General features: G+C 52.3%; 1 protein-coding gene across 1 annotated transcript in view; it reads left to right on the top strand.

The window, feature by feature from the left end:
- Window positions 1-11,221: 11,221 nt before the first annotated feature.
- The window catches only part of PLXNA2 (plexin A2), a 210,089-nt gene continuing 201,594 nt past the window's right edge, over window positions 11,222-19,716 (top strand). Inside the window, exon 1 of the mRNA XM_058275132.2 lies at window positions 11,222-11,828. The gene's annotated coding sequence lies outside the window, so the exon portion shown is untranslated. The remainder of the gene's footprint in view (window positions 11,829-19,716) is intronic.

The raw sequence follows: 19,716 nt of genomic DNA, 5'->3' as shown, positions 1-19,716 counted from the left end.
GAGGTAGATATAGAAATTACAGAGCAATTTGGCACACTCTTCTACCAAAGGGTGTTTTCTGAGCTCATCAGTCAACAGGGCAGAGAGAGCAGTGTTTCGTTTAAGCAATGCAGCCAGAGGTGTTGGTGATTTTCCCCTGTTGGTAGAACTGGTTTAGCAGTGAAACTTAAAGCATCGCTAATGTTCCGAAGGAGACGTTTTGCATCCTGACATTCCTTGTGTGGTAATCCTCTGTGTGTGAAAGAGAGATCCTGATGAATGGAGCAGAGCTGGATGGTCCCTGGTTTACAGCCTCGGAGAGGAACATAGATCAAGGGTTTTGCCAATTCCAGGCCCACAGGATATGCCAGCATCAGAACCAACGCCTCCCAAAGTTCAGCTCCATTATGTATTGCTAATTTTGCCAAATGGGAGAAAAGTTGGGGTAGGGAGTGGTTACAGGGATTGATTAACAACTTTTGCTTCAGATGTATGATGCAAGAGAAACAAGGCATGGTACACGCCCATATGAAATTTGCAATCTAGCGAGAAAGATAAAGAAATTAAGTGCTGGTGCTAAGTGTCCTGATAAGCAAAAGGAGAAGTCAGAGAAGATTGCAGTGCGAATGTATCATTGTAGAGTAAAAGGACATTGGATAAAGAATTGAAAGATTTAGGACTCAGGTTCCAATATATTCTCTGTCACTTACTGGCTATGGGCTCTAAAGTCACTTCATCTCTCTGAGCATCCTTCGTTTTCTCATCAGTGGAATGGGTAAAAATATCAGATACCATTAGTGAAAGAAATTCAGCAAGCATGTATTAAGTAACTCCTCTGTGCCGAGCTTACAGTGAACTACTTCACAAATTCTTAAACACTGTATGAACGTAAGGTACGTTAGCAAAATTCAGAAAAGATTCTTAAAAGAGGTAAAGTCTTGAGAAGGTCCCGATGGTTGTACAGGCCCTGGAAGGATGTGGGGAGTGAGGGAAGGGAATGTCACCCCCCCCAGACTGCAGGAATAGCCTAAGGAGAAGATTGGGGAATAAAAGACGTTTAGCGTTTTCAAGGAACCAAGAGGGAACTAGTATCCCCGGGAGTAGAGAGGAAGCAGGGGCTGTTAGAAATGAGACTGGGCATAGAGGCTAGGACAAGATTATTTTTTAAAAAACTTTTAAAGATGACCCTTGAGTACTCTGATATTATGGTTATGAGGTGTTATTTTTATTCAAAGGAAGGAAAAAGAAAAGAAACGCATGCTGCTCACCCAAACATCAGGACATCCTGTTCCTCTGTGATTGTGCTTCATGAAAATGCTCTCCAGCAAAAAAGAAAAAGAATGATTAAGGGGAAAAAATGACTAGAGCCACATTCATTTCAGCTGCACTGAAAGCACAGCAGGAGAAACTAGCTGTGTTTGCCAAACTCCAGAAAGAGACACAATTGATAGGGGGTGGGGGCGGGGGAGAGGGTGCCAGGCAGGGAGTGGGAGATGAGGAGGAGGGGTCCAGTGTTGTTTTATTCTCCCAAGATGTTGTAAATAATGGAGAGGTACAGTGCAAGGAAGGGGAAATTACTCTGACAGGGCCCTTTGAGTGAGGAAAATGGAACTAAATACACATTCCATTATTCCTGATCTTTCATTCAATACTCCATTTACATGGGGGCTCCCCGGAGCTGATGTTTCCCCTTTGCTGTCATAAGCAGTCATTGACTAGAGCCGATCATTTCAAAATAATGGCCTGCAATTCTTCCATTGTCATGATTAACACAGGGTAATAATTATTAGCCACACTGAACACTGCAGAGAAGTGGTATCGCTGCCAGGCTGCCCAGCATTTCTGAAGCCAGGAAAGTTCCCTGTCATTCCACCAGGGGGAGATGGCATCCCCGAGAGACCGAGGATGGCACCTCCAGGGGGCCCGGAGCTGGGGCTCCCACGCCACGGACAGTGGCCTGGGCTGGATTTGCCTCCGTCTTGGCACCTTGTGGAACAATGCAAAAATAGGAATTCCAGAAGAAAGAGTAGAGGCTGGAGCCCAAGGGGTGGGGGAAGGAGAGAGAAGGTAAATATATGATACCCGATCATGCCACACTCCCAGCCTTTGAAACGTCAGCTGAATGGATGGAAGGGGCTGGAGCCACCCATGACTCAGAAAGATTCATAACACCAGACGCTGGAACGGAGGAGTTTATCAAAGGCAGGCAGTGATCATCCAACTCAAGACGATTCGAAGGTAAAATCCTTTTTCTCAGTTGTGCCCCTGGATTGCACAGCCTCGTCTTTTTGTTTTTTTCTTTTTTAAGCCTCTGGGCTGTCTTAGCCATTAAATGAAGCCTCGTTCCATGCCCAGCATCCTTCCTCTGCTGTCCAAGGAGAAAGCTGCCGTGATGACAGCACGTCCGAGCTGGGAAACCTGCTGGGAGCATCAAGCCTACTGCCCGCCTTTAGATGGGAAACCAGCGACACCAGGGTTAGAATCCCGGTGTCCAGACATCCAGGCTGGGCTTTTCCAACTTCTTATTTTTCGAAGGAAGGAGCAGACCTTTTCAAGCAAGAGCTGATTCTGAGTGAATAGAAGCCATTTAGAAAATACGTACTGTAACCCCAGCGAGAAAGCCAGAAGAGAAGGAGAGAAAAGGAGGACTCTTGTGGATCCTTGCCTGTCTGACACACCAACCAGAACACCTAGCAAGGGAGTGTTTCCCAAAGGAATAGTCATGAACTTAATATTAAACTGACTGTGAGGGGAAGTGGAAGTGTGGACCTTCCTTTCTAGGAATTCAAAATCGGAGACCACAGAAAACTATGTCGAAGTGGCTCTTTCAGGTGGCTGTGAATTATTCCACAATGTGGGTGATGATGCAGTTCATTCCCGCCTGCCAAGAGCTGGTGCCATTTCTGGATTTTTCTTTTCAGATTCCAGTAGTTTACGCTTTTTAAAATTAGCAGCATTGAAGTCGTCACTGTGGTTTGCAGCTGGATGTCGGGGAATGCAGTTTACTTAATCAGCGTGTTTATTTATTTTTGCATAGAATGTTGGACTTTGCTCTCTGCCAACCTCCTCTCCAGGGAAGGCCCCACCCTCCGCACAGGGCCCTGGACTAGCCCCACCTATCTGTCTTGAGGCCTCCCAGACTCCCCCCGGCTGCTGCTCTGCACTGCCTCACAGCAGACTGGAGACAGGCTCCCAGGGCAGGGTCCAGCCTTTCAAGGCAGGCCTTTTCCATCATTGCCATCGCACACAGGGCTCCCGCCCCCGGGAGGGCTTGGCACCTCGTCAGGCACTCCAGACATGGGCCAGGAAAGAAAAATCCCAGGCTGGAGCAGAGAGCAGGAGCGCATACTGTCCTGTCCCTGAAGATCGTGCAATCCCAGGCAGGCAGAAATTCTTCTGCTATCCTTCTTGTCTTACTTTCTCCCCTAATTAGGAGGAGATGTAAGTTCAACTCTGTTGGGGTTTGTAGGGCACAGATGCAATCAAGGAGTAGCAGACGTTGGTGTTTTGCTCACTCCGCTCCCTGTGCATTCCCACAAAGACCAACTGACGAGCTCTCTCTCAGGGCTGGGGGGGGGGGTGACACGCGTTGCACCCAATTATCTCGTTATTGAAAAGGCAGGCGTGGTCATGTATGTGGCGTTGTGTGGGGCAGAGGTGACATAAGCGAGTGGAGTTGCACTGCCAATGTTACAGGCATGGGCCCTGCGAAATAGGGGAGAAGTGAGCTCATTATGATGATTGCTGATAACCATCACGATAACAGTTACAACATGTTCTCTTTGCAGGAGAAAATGACACCCCTGGCCCTCAGTAGGACAGAAGCTCAGAGACGCTTTGCTGGACACGTGATGAGTGTGTGCCAAGCCCTCCTGTGAGAGTCCCGGGCCAGCGTTGGCAGAGGGTCAAGGAGAGGGGTGAGGCCCAAGGCTCCTGCTTCCTGGCTTTGAAGTGTGGACTCCCACGCATTCCTCACTGTCTCCTCCTCAGGCGAGTGCAGACCTAGAGAAGGGTATCAGATAGGCGGGAGTCCAAATCCTGACCTGGTAGGAAGTGGTACCTACTACCCAGGTGACCTGGGTAGTATGGCTTGGCCCTCTGAGTATCCGTCTGTACATCTCTACAATGGGTCATGTAGGACTGGAGCTATGAGGGGACTAGGAAGCAATATATGTACATACCATGAGGTGCAGCGGTGCTCAGAGATGTATTCACCAAATGCAATGAATGTCTCATGATGATGGAGGAGGTTGTTGCTATGGGGGGAGGAGTGGGGTGAGGGGGGTGCGGGGGTATATGGGGACCTCATATTTTTTTAATGTAACATTAAAAAAATAAAGACAAAAAATAAAAATAAAAAAATATATATATGTACATAGCCCAGCACTGTGAGTGGCACAAGGTGGGTCACAAATATATTTTAGCACTTCTTATTCTATTATGATCATAAGAAACTGAAGGGATGGCATCATTTTGTCTAGATGTACTGTATGGAAAACATCATCTTGACCACTTCCTATCAGCTTGGAGAGTTTCTGGTCTCAAGGGAACAAATGGCACTAGCTTTGTCCAGTCTTACCCTGGACAAAGGGCATCCACATGCTGCTGATAGACACTGCTAGGTGAAGGTGTGCATGGCAGGGAGAAGCAGAGGAAACTCTCGCCCTGAGCCAGGAGAGGCCATCGAAGCCCCAGAGGTCAGTGGTTCAGCACAGCCAGGGGCTTTCCAGTTGGCGAGGGAGGGCCGCTGAGCAAAAGCCCCCAGAGGTGCATTTTCACAGTACATCTCAAGCAACGAGGCCATTCTGAGACACACCTGCACACCGGTCAGGCCAGACCGGTAGGGTGGAGGTGTGCATGCAGACTGCCCATGCCACTCCAGCACGGGTGTGCCTTGTGATGCCACAGAGGAAGAGAGCCTGACTGAATGTCCTTGACATCCGTAGCATTTTCAGGGTAGGGGTGGGGGTGGGGTGGAGAAGTGACCCAGAATTGATGGGGAGAAGATGCAGTCATCCCATAAGTGAAGGGAATTTTTGGTGAGCCCAGCTGTTTTGCCTGGAAAACTGAACAAGAGATCAAACTGCAGTGGCAGCAGTCAGGGTTGCCTCTGGAAGAAACTTCCAGAAGGTAAGACACACCATCATGCATTAGTACAATGCTTCTCACAGTCAGTATCTCGCAGGATTCTTGCAAGGCAAGGGATATCATCACCACTTCGTAGATGAGGAAACTGAGTTGGCATGAGGCATGTGATGAAACAGATAGTCTCTCTCTTTTTTTGCAATTTTTCAGAAAAAGTAAGGGAGGAAGGCCCCTTCTGAGACCCTCAGTGCGAGGCGCAGAGCAGCGGCATGAGGGATGAGCCTCCGCCTTCACCTTCCCTGCTGGAAGCCTGCAGCCCACACTCAATCCCCTTCTCGGCAGCGCCTGCAAATGCAGAAGCCTTGCAAGCTGTTCCAGGGCCCTGCTATGTGGCTTTGAGGCAGCAGTTGCCTGGGCCTCACAGAGAATATTATCCTTCTAGAGAAACACACTGGAGGGAGGGAGCAGGAGAGTTAGAGAAGGCGGTGGGGAGACATGCAGGGACCTAAGCGCTGCCGGTGGGAGGTATCGTGAGAAAAGAGTGAAACCCCACCCTGTTTGATTTGGAGCCTTAACGGCTTGCTGCTGTGTAAAGTAGGCAGGGAAGTGGGATTTGTGAAGGGATGCGAGGGGAGGCGAGTCAGGAGACGCTTTAGGGACAGCACTTGGGTCTCGGGCCCCTGCGCCACCACCCGGGCTGAGTCTAGATCCTCTGGCAGCCCCAGCAGCCTCTCTCCCATTCATAGGACTTGGCCCACACGCGCCACTCTGGTCTGTCACTCCAATCCCTTTGTTCCCAGCAACGTGGGGGGTAGAGGAGGCCGCTCCTCTGCCAGGGGGCTGCCTGATAGTGTCTGCAGGGTGAAGGTGAGCATGGCATGGAGAGGCAGGGAAACCCCCTCCCCACACACACCTGCATGAAGTTAACCCATCCTGGCCTCACACTGGGGCAAGCGCAGGGTCAGGCCAAGTGGAAAGGGACATGCATCTTAGGTCAGAGAGGGATGTGATGCTGGTAAGATCGGTGGTCTCAGATTCCAGGGCTCCACGCAAACAGCTGACGCACACCCAAGGATCCCTCGTTTACCCTGGCAGGCGGGAGCCCACGTGCCTCCCCACCCCCAGTCCAGGCACACAGTCTCCCAAGCCCCACATGCCCATCTTACACGAGGCACCCTAGATCTATGCCTGCACACACTCACAGGCAAGCATTCCCATGCTCATCACTGACGGCTTCCCAGCCCCCACCTCTGAAAGGGAGCAGACTTGAGGCTGAAAGCCTGCCAAAGTATGGCTGCCTTCCAGCACCAAAATACCTCCTGCGAGGCGAGGGGCTACCGTGCTGGCATCTGTGTGGGGGTCTGGAGCTGCTGCAGTGATGGAGAGAGGACTTCCCCTGGGGAGCGGCCACTTGCCCATCTGGGCCTATACTTCCCAAACCCCGGGGCCATACTTTCAAATACCTAAAGAGATCTTTTCATACCTGGGAATAAGTTGTTCAGCCAGTCTTGCCTTCCAGAGGAGAAATAGCCCAGGAAAAATGCAGTTCCATTCTAGAGTGCAGTTGCCCTGTTCTCTTCCACTTCTCTTATCCTCTTTCCCACTTCACCCACCTGGTGGCAAGCAAGGAAGAGACCTGAGCCCAGGATGATGCAGCAGCTGCAAACGGCTTTCCAGGGCTGAGGTCCCAGGAGCTTTCCAGGGCTGAGGTCCCAGGAGGGCTGAGACTAGGGGATGGGGGTAGGGTGGAGGGAGGAGGGAAGAGAACCCTGCTCAGCTTGATACTATTTTCCAAAGATGAGGAGTTGGCAGAAGACAAACACTTCCCCACTAATTCATCCACTCATTTACTGCTAAGTACCTGTTACTTGCCCAGAACAGCACTGGGATATAGCTGGCACTCCAGAGGGAACCGAGGATTGAACACGAGGCACTGGCAGAGGCTTGGGAAGTCCCTGGAGGCTGCAGATTTGACATCAGTTTTCCAAGTTGAGGAAGAGGACAACGAAGGCCAGATAGTTACCAGAAACCTGAGTCCCTAGAAATAAGGGATGGGACTGGAGGTATGGAGGTATGGAGGCTCTTTGGGTTATTGCCTGATTTCTCTGAAGAATATATGCTGAAGAGATAATTAAGGGATGAAAGCTAGTAAATTTGGCCTGAATACATATTTTTGGAATGAATGAATGCATAACCAGTGGTCAAAAGGATGGGGTTATTTGAGTACCTATAAGGACTAGAGGCTCACATATATTGCCATTGCCTCAGAAGATTTTCATCTAAGTTGATACAACCCTAGGTACCATTTCTCCTGAAGGCTATGGAGACCCACAGGGTATATGGTCATGGCAGATGGATTTGGAGTTCTGTGCCATGTCAAAACAGGCCCTACTTTGGAAATTGTTCTCCTGAGAGTGATGGAGTTTTACTCAGATGTGACCTTTCTACACATGCCTCTTCTGTCACTTTTACTGAACCTGTGGTTGGTGCTAGGGATGGTGTATACTCAGGGGACTTGAATCTCTGGACTGCCCATGTACCAGCTGGCCCTGAGCCTCAGCAGAGTTGCAACCCCTATTCTCTGGTTCATTGGACTTACCCAGATCAGCTAACAGGGAGGTGAAGAAAGTCAACCACTACACCAGGGAACCAAGAGTGCCTACAACTGCAAGCAGGAGAATTGCATCCATCAACCATGTGGGATCTAAGCCCCCTCTAGATATGGAAATGGAGTGGACATCACCATCCCAGGGTCCACAGAATGGAGGAATAAAATATGGATTAGAGGGAAGCGGACTTGGTCCAGTGGTTAGGGCGTCCGTCTACCACATGGGAGGTCCGCGGTTCAAACCCCGGGCCTCCTTGACCCGTGTGGAGCTGGCCCACATGCAGTGCTGATGCACACAAGGAGTGCCGTGCCACGCAGGGGTGTCCCCCGCATAGGGGAGCCCCAAGCGCAAGGAGTGCACCCCGTAAGGAGAGCCACCTAGCGCAAAAGAAAGTGCAGCCTGCCCAGCACACACAAGAGCTGACACAACAAGATGATGCAACTAAAAGAAACATAGATTTCTGTGGCGCTGACAACAACAGAAGCGGACAAAAAAACAAGAACACCCAGCAAATGGACACAGAGAACAGACAACGGGGGTGGAGGAGAAGGGGAGAGAAATAAATAAATAAATAAATCTTTAAAAAAAAAAAAATATGGATTAGAGTGGACTTACTGATATTCTACTATAAACTACTGTGACTAGTAATAGAAGAAATTGTATCATTGCCGAGGAGAAAGTGGCAACAGTAGTTGCTGAGGGCAGGGAGAGGGAAGAAGAGATGTGATGAGGGGGCATTTTTAGGTCTTAGAGTTGTCCTAAATGATACTGTGGGTCAGATGCTGGACATTATATATCCTGCCATAACCCACTGAATATACTGGGGGAGAATGTGAACTACAGGGTAAACTATTACCAACGTGGTGCAGCAGTGCTCCAAAACGTGTTTGCCGAATGTGCCACAATGATGGGGGAGGTTGTTGGTGTGGGAAGAGTGGGGTGGGGGATGGGGGGTATATGGGAACGTCTTAAGTTTTTTATAATACCACCTTTTTGTGATGTATATATCTTCAAAAAAATGCAATTTATAAAAATGATGAGGGTGGGGGGTGGGGAGTGGGTTATGTGGGAACCTCTTATGTTTTTTTAATCTAACGTTCTATATGATCTATTAACTTTAATAAAAAACGTGTTAACTAAATAAATAAACACAAACCATGAACCAGCGTTGGTTAATTTTTTTGAATTCCAAAATTTATTGTTATAATTACTTGCTTAATGAAGACCCATATTTGTTCTAATCTATTAGGGCTAAAAATAACAAAAAAATCTTTCCATTTTAATAGTACTACTAATTCTCCAAACTCACATATATCTATTTTAATTCTCTCAGCTGTCTGAAGATTGAAGGTAGAAATTCCCATCTTACAGATGGGCAAACTGAGACACAGAGGGGTTAAGGGTACTTCATCCAGGGTTCCTCCCAGCAGATTTGGTAAGTGCTCTTGGCATTGCGGGGCTGAGAACAGGCACTGCCATCCACTCACAAGGCTCAGACCTCAGGCCATGCTCAGGGGCCACGTGGAAAGTGGGTGATATTGTATCACCTGCCAGCCATGTGTTTTCCTCCCTGTGTCCTCTTTCTTTCTCCCCCTCTCTTACTCTCTCTTTATTCAGGAAGGGGAGGTATGGGGCTTGAAAGATGGGGTGAATGGAGGAGTCTCTTTCATTTTTTGCTTCCTTGTTCTTCACTCTAGGATCCATTTCTGAACAATGAGGAGGATTAGGGGAGTCAGAAAAAGTATTTTAATTTTTTTTTTTTATAATTACCAGGATGTGATTGAATTGTGGCATGGGGTGTAGATGTGACCCTTCCCAGGGTCACACAGCACTTGCTGAGAACCAAGGAGCCCTGTTTTTCAGCTGTGAGCTTTATCAATTAGATATTTCCAACCCTACCAGACTGTCCTAGGTATAGCAGACGAGATAGTCCATGCATCCAACAAATGGGGGAAATGTTCCAAACTCTGCTAACATCTCCTTCAAGTCTTCTTCCTTAATAAATTGTGGTTTAGATTTGGTCTACCCAGAATAAGAGTATAGACTAGACTGTCTGGATGGGAAGACAAGAATCTACTGATAAAGAGAAATAAATAATAAGATAGGGTAGCATATGGACAATTGCTTGGAGAGCTGCCAATGATAAATGCTTAAGAAGTTCAAAGAAAAGGACAGGTATGGCTCAGGGAAGCCACTTAGATGAATTATTTGTGGTTCCAACAGACAAGCCCAAGAATAACCAGTGAAAGTTATATAGGGACAAATTTCATTTAATTGTAATGAACGACTTTTCAAGAATTAGTTAATTTCTGCACATGTGGGAATAAAGCCTAGGTGCTCCCCATCTTGTGTTGAGTGGAAGATTGTGCAAGATGACCGCCCAGTCTAATTCCTTTTTTTTTTTAAGGTCCCTACTGCTCTTTGAATTTCAGGTGACTCTTGAGGGTTTCAGGAGTGAATTTTTCCCCCCAGTTGGAGCACCGAGGACCGTGGCCACGAGAGGGCAGTAGAGAGAGCTTATCGGAATATTTGGACTGTTGAGTAAACTCGCCTGTGCTCTAATCGCGAGCAGGAACCACGCAGACCCTGCGAACTCGCTAGGGTCTAGTTTGCAGATAGAGATACTGCGACTGTATAGGACGCGAAGTCAGTGGTCCGAAGGGCACCGAGGCATTGCCATGGGAATCCAGAGTCCTCTCACCCTAGGTTATTCAAATAACTTCTCTTACCGCCACCTCTCTATTCCCCCAAGTTCCCCGGGTCTGGGTTTAGAATGCTCCCCACCCGTCCCCACCGACCCCATCGCAGTCAGAACCTGCCAGATGCCCAGAATCTCCAACAGAGCTGGAGGCTTAAGATTCAGCGCGAGGCTCATCTCTGCCTTAAAATAATAATAACTTCAGACCGGTTGTTGGCTCTTCAAAATTCGCAAGAGGAAATTTGCTCCCATAAATTCCGAGACCCCTGTCTGAAACGCTCTCAAGGCAATTCCGATTGCTCCCCCACTCAACCCACACTCACATCAAAGAAGAGGAAGATGTGGAGGACGTGCGCGGTGACAGGTGATGCTAAGGGAGGGGGCGACCCCCTCCCCACCGTCCTCACCCCCACCGGGGGCTAAATCGGGGGGGGGGGGGGGGGTCCCAGGACCCCGACCCGCATCCAAAGGCCCCGGCACGATTTTCGTTGCCCACCTTGGGCCACTTTTAAGGTGGCCGGTGGGTCCGGGCTGAGCTAGGCGCGGGGCAAGCAGCGGGGCGGCCTCGCGGTGCCCCATCTGATTCTCCTTTGTTGACAGCTCGCGGAGGAGGAAGTCAGGGACGCCGGGGGCGGGCGCGGGGGGGACCCGGCGGCGGCGGCGGGCGGTGCCAGCGGCGGGCGCTGCCCCAGCCCGGGGCCCGCGCGGCCGGCAGGGAGGGGGTTAACGCGCGCGGCCTCTATGATAATGAGCTGCCTGGTAATATAGGGAGGCCGGCGCTGAGGGCTCCGCCGCCGCCGCCGCCACCGCGGGAGCCCGAGCCGCCGGGCGCAGCGGCGTCCGCGCCAGTCTGGAGCGGGAGGGCGGGCGAGCGCAGTTCCCGGGAATTTTTCAGCCGCGAGGGCGAGCGGCTCGGAGAGAGACCCCGCGAGCGCGAGCGCGGCAGCGGGCGCCGGGGCCAGCGCCGCAAACCCCGCGGGAGGTCCCCACGCCCGGCTCCCGGAGGAAGCGGGGCGGCGAGCGCGCCGGGCCGCCGAGGGGAAGGAAGCGCCGCGACTGCTGATGTCAGAGGAGCCCGGAAAGTCGCGGTGGAAAACCCTGAAGACAGCCGGGCTTCGGCTCCTGCCGGCGCAGAGACCTCGCCAGCCGCCCCCACACGCCCCCTCGGCGCCTCCGGGGGCCCCCCGCGAGCCGGCGACAGCGGCCGGCGGGGCTGCTGCGGGCCGGCGGAGGACGGAGGGGCGCGCGGCCCCGAGACCGGGGGGCCACTTCGGGAATACAGATAAGTGGCTGGCGGCCGGACGTGGATTCTAATGAATTCGGACTCCATGTGGATTTGGTCGTCCCGGTGATCCCGAGCTGCGGGCAGCGAGAGGGGCAGCGCGCGGCCCTCGGCAGCCGGCGGCGCGGGAGGACCGACGAGGGATGGAAGGACAGACCGACAGCGCCGAGGCAGGGTAAGCCGCGGCCCCGGGCGGGCTCCGCTGGGCGGCCGTGCCCTCCGCGCTCTCTCCACGCGCGCGCAGCACACCCCTCCCGCGGCTCCCCTCGCGCCCGCTTCTTTGGGGTCCCGGCCCCAGGCGCTCGGCTCGCCGGCGGCCGGGCGGGTTCGGCCCGGGCCGGGCCACTTTCGCGGGCCGGAGCCGAGGGAGTGCGCGAGCGCCGGCGGCCTCGGAGCGGCTGCCTCCTGCCCGGGGCTTCCCGGCTGGCTGCGGGCTGGCGAGCCAGCGGCTGTGGGTGGCGGCCGCGCTCCGCCGCGCGTCCCCGCCGCGCACCTGCCCGCAAGCTGAGGCTTTGGGGAGCATCGGGGCGGCGGAGCCGTCCCAAGAGCTGGAGCCCGAAGAGGGCCTCGGTGGTGAGAGCAAGACAGCCCAAGGCCACTGTGGTCCACGCTCGATTTGGGGCCGTTTACTCGGGTGCTGAAGTCCCTGGCGGCCGCTGGCTGTTTCTTTGGATCAGGGGACTTGGAATTCGTAGGGAATGCCAGCATTTGTGAGGGATCTACAAAGCTGAGAGAGATTCCAACGCACTGAAGGGGAGTAAGTGCTCTTGCCCCCACCACCACCCTGTGCCCCCCTGTGGTCAGGCTCAGCAAGATCCTTTCCCCCTCCCCGATTTGAGCAGCACCGGATGGTTGGGGGCTGGAATGGGAGCTTGCCCAGGGTCCCAGAGTCTCTTGATCACCCATTTGGGACTATTTCCCTACATGGGTCCCTTCTTTCCCCACCCCACAAGTGATGTAGGGATCTTGGAAAATTCTAGCCTTTTTTTTTTCCATCCATCCCTTCAGGTAGTCCCTGTAAATGTTAATCATGGTCAGCCTGACCAAAGAGAGAGTCCTCCGAAATTGCCATTCCAGGTCCCTGAAAAAAAAGTCCACCTGTTTGCCATGACCCTTGTCCTAGCAGGAGCTACCTACTCAAACTCAGCTCATCTCGGAAAGGATCGATAATGGGAAAGAAGTTGGGCAGACTTGGGATTCTGGAATCCCAAGGTCTGGAAACCAGTGCCTGGTGCGGTGAGTAATGGAAATACTACCAGGTCTCCTGGAGGAACCCAAGACCTGAGGGTATCAGTGGCACCCCAGTGGTGGGTGTACAATGGGACAAAAGGCAGCATCTGTCTGGAGGAGCGGGGCTGCCTGCTGTAACCCGAGACAGTGGCTTGGGAGTCTATCAGCTTGAAGGAAATCCACAGAAATTTTGGGAAAGACCCTTTCATCCTCGTCCTTCTATTTACAAGCACAGTGGTCACGGTTTAGGAGAGGCAGACCAAGATGAGTGTCCCGGCTGGGCTGGACTTTCTGTCGTGGGGGTCAGGTTCAGTTCTCCCCCTCCCTGCACAATGACAGACTCCTGTCTGGGAAGGCTTCTTTCCCAGACCTGGGAACTTCACTCATCCTTCTGGGCCAGCTTTGGATTCCAAGGCCTTCATCAGAGCCACAGAGCCTGGGGAAGAGATCGTTCTGGCTGGAGGAATCCAGCTCTTTCTCATTGAAATGCACAAGTTTTGTGCAGTCACCACGGAAAGCGGGAAAAGCTCGCTGAGTTGCTAGCAACCCTCTCCCCTCTGACCTCCAGGCAAGAAGAGAGAAGAATTCATTAACTCCCCTCTCACCTCACATTGCATCCTTTGAACTAATTAGGTGCGATCTGCTCCTCGATGGCCTGGGGGATAGGGAAGGGGGGGGCAATTGAGTCGGGGTGGTAAGGAGAGAGTAGGGAAGAGAGGAAACTGAGAGCAGATGCTGTCAAGAAACCCTTGCGAGGTTGTTTTCATCTCCCCTTCTTCCACCTGGCATCCCAGCATTTCACCCCACCCCTCCTAATCCCTGAATTGCCGCCCCCAGCCAGCAGTACCTACAGGAGACCTTGCCCCAGCTCCGGCAGCCGGAACTCTTCAGGGACTCACTGATAAAAGGAGGGCCCTGCTGACTGCCCTCTCTGCTCCCTCGCTGTCCTCGGCAAATTGCATTAGGATGGGGGCAAATTGGCTTGCAAAGCAGTTAAATGGAAAGGATATTTGGAGGGATGTGTAGTGGAGATGCTGAGAGGGAGCAGCATCCAAAGGGGTCTAGTTTCAGAAGCCCGTCTCTGCTCGAGGACCACAAGTGTGGCCAGGGAAGCCCAGCTGGCCCTTCTCTTTGATGGGCATAGGAGCTGCCTCAGGCCTTGAGCAGGGAAGGGGGACCAGTTGGCCCTTCAGCCCAAGTCTAAATCAAGAGTGAATGGTGACGTGGCATGACCATCACCCGAAACTATGTCATTACAAGGTTGGTGGCCCCCCCCTTTCAGAGATGACTGCCAGGGCTCCGGGGGACATTCGTCATCCAATTCTCTTGACCATCAAAAAGCTGCAGGTGTGAGAAATGTAAAAGTTCACCATCTGGTTTTCAGGAGACTGCGCTTCAAATGAGGTTAAAAAAGAAAGCCCTCAAAGAACAGCGACTTCCCTACAAGGCCCCTTTCCCATTTACAAATACTTCTGACTATTCAGCTAATCTTTATTTCATGGGCACGTTACAAGAAAACACACAAGTGGGAGGGGAAACCAGGGACACAGTTAAATATACAAGGCGGCAGCTGGCAGCAGCCTAAACTCGCCAGTTCAGGTACTATGAAATATTTATGGTGCTGGGGCTGTCACTGTTTGGGGGTTTTATAGTCTCTGTCCTGGTTCGTTTTCTACCATGGCCTTTCCGAGATAAGGGGTTTGGTGAGGGGGGGAGGCAATTGCTGTCTCCAGCAGACACCCCCACCCCCACCTCCAGCTGTCTCCCCGCATTGCACACAGCTGTCTCCGCACACACGTACTGGGGCACAATATACTTCTGTCCATCATGGCAAATGGAGAGGCAAGGAGCGCCAAGTCAAGCCCCCCACCCCACCCCCATTCTGATCATAAAGAGACTGGAGCATTGTGTTACAGTCTGTTAACTAGAAATAATTCAGACTGTCCATAGGGAACACTGGTAGAAGCAGGCTTTGAGGTGCTGGCGTTTTATAGCTCATATGCTCCGCTCCCACCCACCCTTCCACCCCCCCATTACCATCATCCGCACCCAGGAGTAGTCTGCTATCAATTCATTATATGTGACTATTCTATTTCTCCCTTCCAAGTAGGCTCAGTTCAAACAATGATGAATGGAACTGATTCCCTTATGGGAAACAGTTTTTTCACTTTGTTACAAAGATTTCATGCCTGATTAGAGTAAATGAGAGGTGGGTGTGCAGTCCACTCCTTTTTTTTTTTTGGTCATTTCTAAAGGTGAGTCCTGTGGAGATAAAGGCAGGTCTTCCCAGGGTCAAACAGTCCCAAAGTGAGTGGGGAGGGATGGATGATCCAAAGGAGCCCTCCCTCCCCAGCTTAGCCCTCAGGATTTCTCAGACTCCATTCCCTGGCTTTTGGGCATATGGAATCTCTTTATCTAGCTCCAAGCTGTTCCATCTGGAATCCAAGGGCAGAATTAGAGGGGAGAAAGTTCTTTGCTGGGGACCAGGGTCTCTCCCGGGTAAGAGTGCAAGGGGAGAGGAGGAAGGGGGGTTGGTGAGCTGAATTAAAAGTCTTAGGCTTGAGCAATGCCTGAAGGTTAAATATTAAACCCCCGCCCTGCCCTGGCCCCTGGCCTGCCCTGGGTGAAAGGATAGCTCTGGGAAACCCAGAAGGCCAGCAGGTGTTCCCTGTGGCCCCCCTCACCTCAGCAGTATGTTCGCCCTGTTCCCCCTTCCGTCCTTAAGCTCCAGGCTCAGTCCCTGGCCCCCCACCCATCGCTTTCTCTCCTCTTCCTGCCCCCTGCCAGCTGTCCCTTCACCAGGCAATGCCATTTGCTTGCACGGCAGGATGTGTCAGAGAGGACAGGAAAGTAGGCAGGGTGGTGGGGAGAATTGCTTGAGGGGAGCAGGCTGCTTTTACACAGAACTCCAAGGCAGGAGCTCCAAGTTGAGGGTACAGACGGCTTTTCCAAAGAGCTAAGCCCATCAAGCCCGAGTTTGCTTGGGCTGTGTGGACGGGGTGGGAGGAGTTATTGCCAAAGTTCCATTCTCCTCAGGAAAGCTTGGTTTTCTTGGTGCTTCTCACTGTGGATCTGACTCACGGGTCCCTGCCTTGACTCTCTGAGATTCGGCCACTTGAGCCAAGTCCTGGCCAAAGTATTTCCAGCTTGTCAGAGCCGGAGTCCTGCATGGTAGAGAAAGCGGCAGGAAGATGCAGACCAAGATGCAGGGGCCCACTCACAAGGGGAAAGACTCCGGCCAAGGTAGAAACTGTCACAGATACAGGGAGACAGAAAGGGAGGATAAAGACAGAGACAGTGCAAATGCAGCGGGAAGAGCTGAGAACAAATCCAAGAGCCAGGAAAGACTGGGAAAGAGAGCAGTCATGGCAGAAGGAGACCCCTTAACACTACACTGGAGAGGGAAGTCAAATAATTGGGAAGCTGCACTAGCAGGTTATCTCCACTAGAGGGGGCTCTTGAAAACCAGGCTTGGCCCTAAATGATAGCTTTTGTGCTTTTTTTTTTTTTTTTTAGGAGAGGAAAAAAATAGATGGGATATATTAGAAACTCTCAGCTGTCGCTACCCAGAGACCACAACTGGTAGGGTCCTATTGCCAGTGGGCCCTCTGGGCCCCTGTCTGGCCGCAGGGGAGTGGGAAAGGCGCCTGAACCTTAAGCAGGGGTGGCTGGGGGCTGTGAGCAGCAGCTCAGGGAGAGGCCTGCCCTGGCGGGATGTGGGGGTTGGGGGCTGCATTTCCGAGGGGGCAGGCAGGCCAGTCTGTCCTGCCAGCCCAGAGGCTCCTGCCTTTATCAGCAGTAGAAGCTTTTGGCTCATCCCCATGGCGCCTTCAAACGCCTTCCCTTCTTCCAGCTCCCTGAATGCAGATTTTCCAGACACTCTCAGGTGGTGGTAAAACTGCTCCTAAGGAGACTTTTTTTAAAAAAGGCCTTTCAGGAGCTGAACGTATGTCAACGTTGTATCGTTGATTTAATCTTTGTCTTCATATTCTCTGTGGGAGCCTTTCTCTGAATTATAATTCCCCCTTTCATTTCAGCGGAGGACAATATTGAGAAAGAGCAGAGTCCAGAGGCTTTTCTCATCTGAGGAGATAATAACTGTCTAACATGGGCATGGAAAAATATCGAAGTTTTCGGACGGGCAGGGGGCCAGAGAATAGCGTCTCCTCGGGTCTGATTCGTTCCCCGATATTTAATCTTGGCTTCCCTTTTAGCTCAAATTTACCTGGGGTCAAGGGGAAGGGGAAAGGAGGGGGTGAAAAGAAAGAAGAAAAACCAGATAAATGTATCATGTTATGAAAGTTTGATCCTGCTTTTCCTTGGCTAAAATTACTTTCAGGATGAGAAATAAAAGGCAATAGAAATGCCCTTTGATGAGTTCAACTTTCAGAAAGAAGAGGCAGAGGGAGCTGGGGCTGGTGAGGGAACCTCTCTCCTCTGTGCCCCTCAAAACACACACACACATACACACACATACCACGTTCTCTGAGGTTTTGAGAGGGGTGAAGGTTCTGATGCTTCTCCTCCAGCCCTCTCTGGAGAATTACACTCTAGATTCTCCTTTTTGTATTTAAACAGCCTCCCTAACTAATTTCTTGTTTGGAGATGGAGGGCTAGAAGGAGGCGTGAAATAGAACAACAGAACATCCCTTCCAATTTGGCTTCGTTTATCTTCCTATTTGAATTGCTACAGAAGTTCTTGCCCCTTGCGCTGAACCAAACAGGAAGACACTGAAAGCAGAGACTGAGAGCCATTGAAGTTTAAATGAGGGTAGACACGTATGTGGTGCCAGGAATATAGTAGCTCCTAGCACAAAGATGAAAAAGCGATAGATCCTACCTTCAAGGGGCTTATAGCATACTCTGGGGAGGGGTGTGTGCAGAAGCCAACTATCCCCAGATAACTTTACTGCAAAGCAAAACACAGTTACGTGCCCTGGAGGATCAGAGAAAGTGAGGTCAGAGAAGCTGCGCAAAGCATTTGCCCTAAGTGGGAGGGGAGAGTTCCAGGAGGGGCCCTGGTGAAGATCCACGCCCTAGCCTCTCAAAACCACCCCTCACCATTTTGTCCTCCTTCTCCTCCCGGGACTGAACACTGACAAAGCTGGAGTTGTTTTCCATTAGTCAACATCCTAGAGCAAGATCTCCAAGTGTCCCACTCCAGAGAGGTTTTCGTAAATGGCATCCCTTTCCGATGCCCCCAGAGCTGGCAGTGTTCACCAGGAAATGGGATTACTCATCGGTATTCAGATTGAAGTGACCAGAATCCTGCTGTTGTTACCCACTCTTACCTGAATGCGCTCATTAAACGGATCGGACCTGAGAGAAAAAATTCAGATTTCACCCTTACGCCTGGGCTGAGCAGGCTGAGCAGGTGAGCCCTCTCCACCAGCGGTCTCGGCCACCTTTGCTACTTAGAGAAGGAACCCCTATCTTTTAAAGTCTCTGTTCTGAAGGCAGAGGAGGACTAACGGGAGGAAGTCAGAAGGAGGCAGATTTCTCACCTTAAAAACTTCCTAATAGTTCTCAATGGAGGGGGTACTCTCCCCGTCCCTTGAAGTGTTCAAACCGGGGCCGGGGGGCCCGTGTCAGAGATGCGGTGGGGGAACCCCAGCACTGGGGAGGACAGACTCAGGAGTTAGCCAGGGGGGCACTCCAAGGCCTTGGCCTGAGAGTCAACGCAGAAGTATACGGGCATGTGTGTTTATTTCTGGAGAGGAGTTTGTAACCCCCCCAAAATGTCAAGGACCACTGGCTCTGGTCTCTAGGTCCTTTTCCTATCCCTCATTTCTGCTTTCAGCTCTGGAGGTGCAATGGGGGCTTCGGAAGCAGAACTGGGATAACCCCAGTGTCGCCCCGCAAGTCCCTAAGTGGTGGGAGACTCTCTCCCAGCGAGCAGGAGGAATCCAGGACAGGCTCAGGATTTCAGGAAACCCAAGGATTGTAACTGCTCCGAGCAGGGGCCTGGAGGGAGTAGGAGGCCAGGCCTAGGACTCCACCCTTTAAGGGAGAACGGGTGGAAGGTTCTGGAGGAGAGGAAGGGGCGTGGAAGGCAGGGGTACCCGAGGGTAGACAGAGGTGGCAAGAGGGGATGTTGCTGCTTTGAAGTGGTTTCCTGCTCCGCAAAAGCGAAAGGCCTCGTTTGGGCTGGGTAAATATTGTGTTGCCCTCTGACCTGCCACCTCCCCTGACTGCTCCCCCTGCTCTCCACTTTTTCACTCCTGAGGAACAAGGATACCTGCAGGAGAAGAGCCTGTGCTCTGAGCTTTGTGGAGCACGGGGGGGCTCTCAGAGGGAACCTGGCCCGAAGCCCTGCGGGAAGACCCGCTGCTTCCTGGGCCTCCGAGGAGGCTCTGCGAGGCCGCCAAGCTCGCCCAGGTTTCTCTCTTCTCCGGGATGGTGTGTGGTGGTGTTTTCCAGAAGTGGGACCCAAGGGCCCATCCCCTGGCGGGACTCACCCCACCCCACCCCCTCAGCTGCTGAGACCTTGCCCCAGCCAGCCCTTCCCTCTCTCGGTGGAATTAAAACCCACACTCCAGGTTTCCCGCAGGCAGACACCCACTGGGGTTTATCCGGAAATAGGCAAAATTCAGATCTGCCACCCGACTCGGAGGGGCTCTTGGGGTGGGGAGCCCTGCAGCGAGGACCCGCGCTGTGAGCGGCTTAGGGGAGATGCTCTGCACCCACGTGGGATGCGGGGAGCCTGACCCCATGGTGCCTGCCCTCCTGCGGGGGGGCTTGGGTGCCCCCCAGGGGTCAGGACAGATGGTCAGGAAGCGCCTGGGTCCCAGAATCGGGGTCCTGACCCCAGGAACAAGGGGCCTCCCTTCACA

Source organism: Dasypus novemcinctus, chromosome 13 (assembly GCF_030445035.2).
Source record: "Dasypus novemcinctus isolate mDasNov1 chromosome 13, mDasNov1.1.hap2, whole genome shotgun sequence".
Lineage (NCBI taxonomy): Eukaryota > Metazoa > Chordata > Mammalia > Cingulata > Dasypodidae > Dasypus > Dasypus novemcinctus.
Note: the sequence above shows the minus strand (reverse complement) of the source record. Positions and strands in the feature narration are given on the sequence as shown.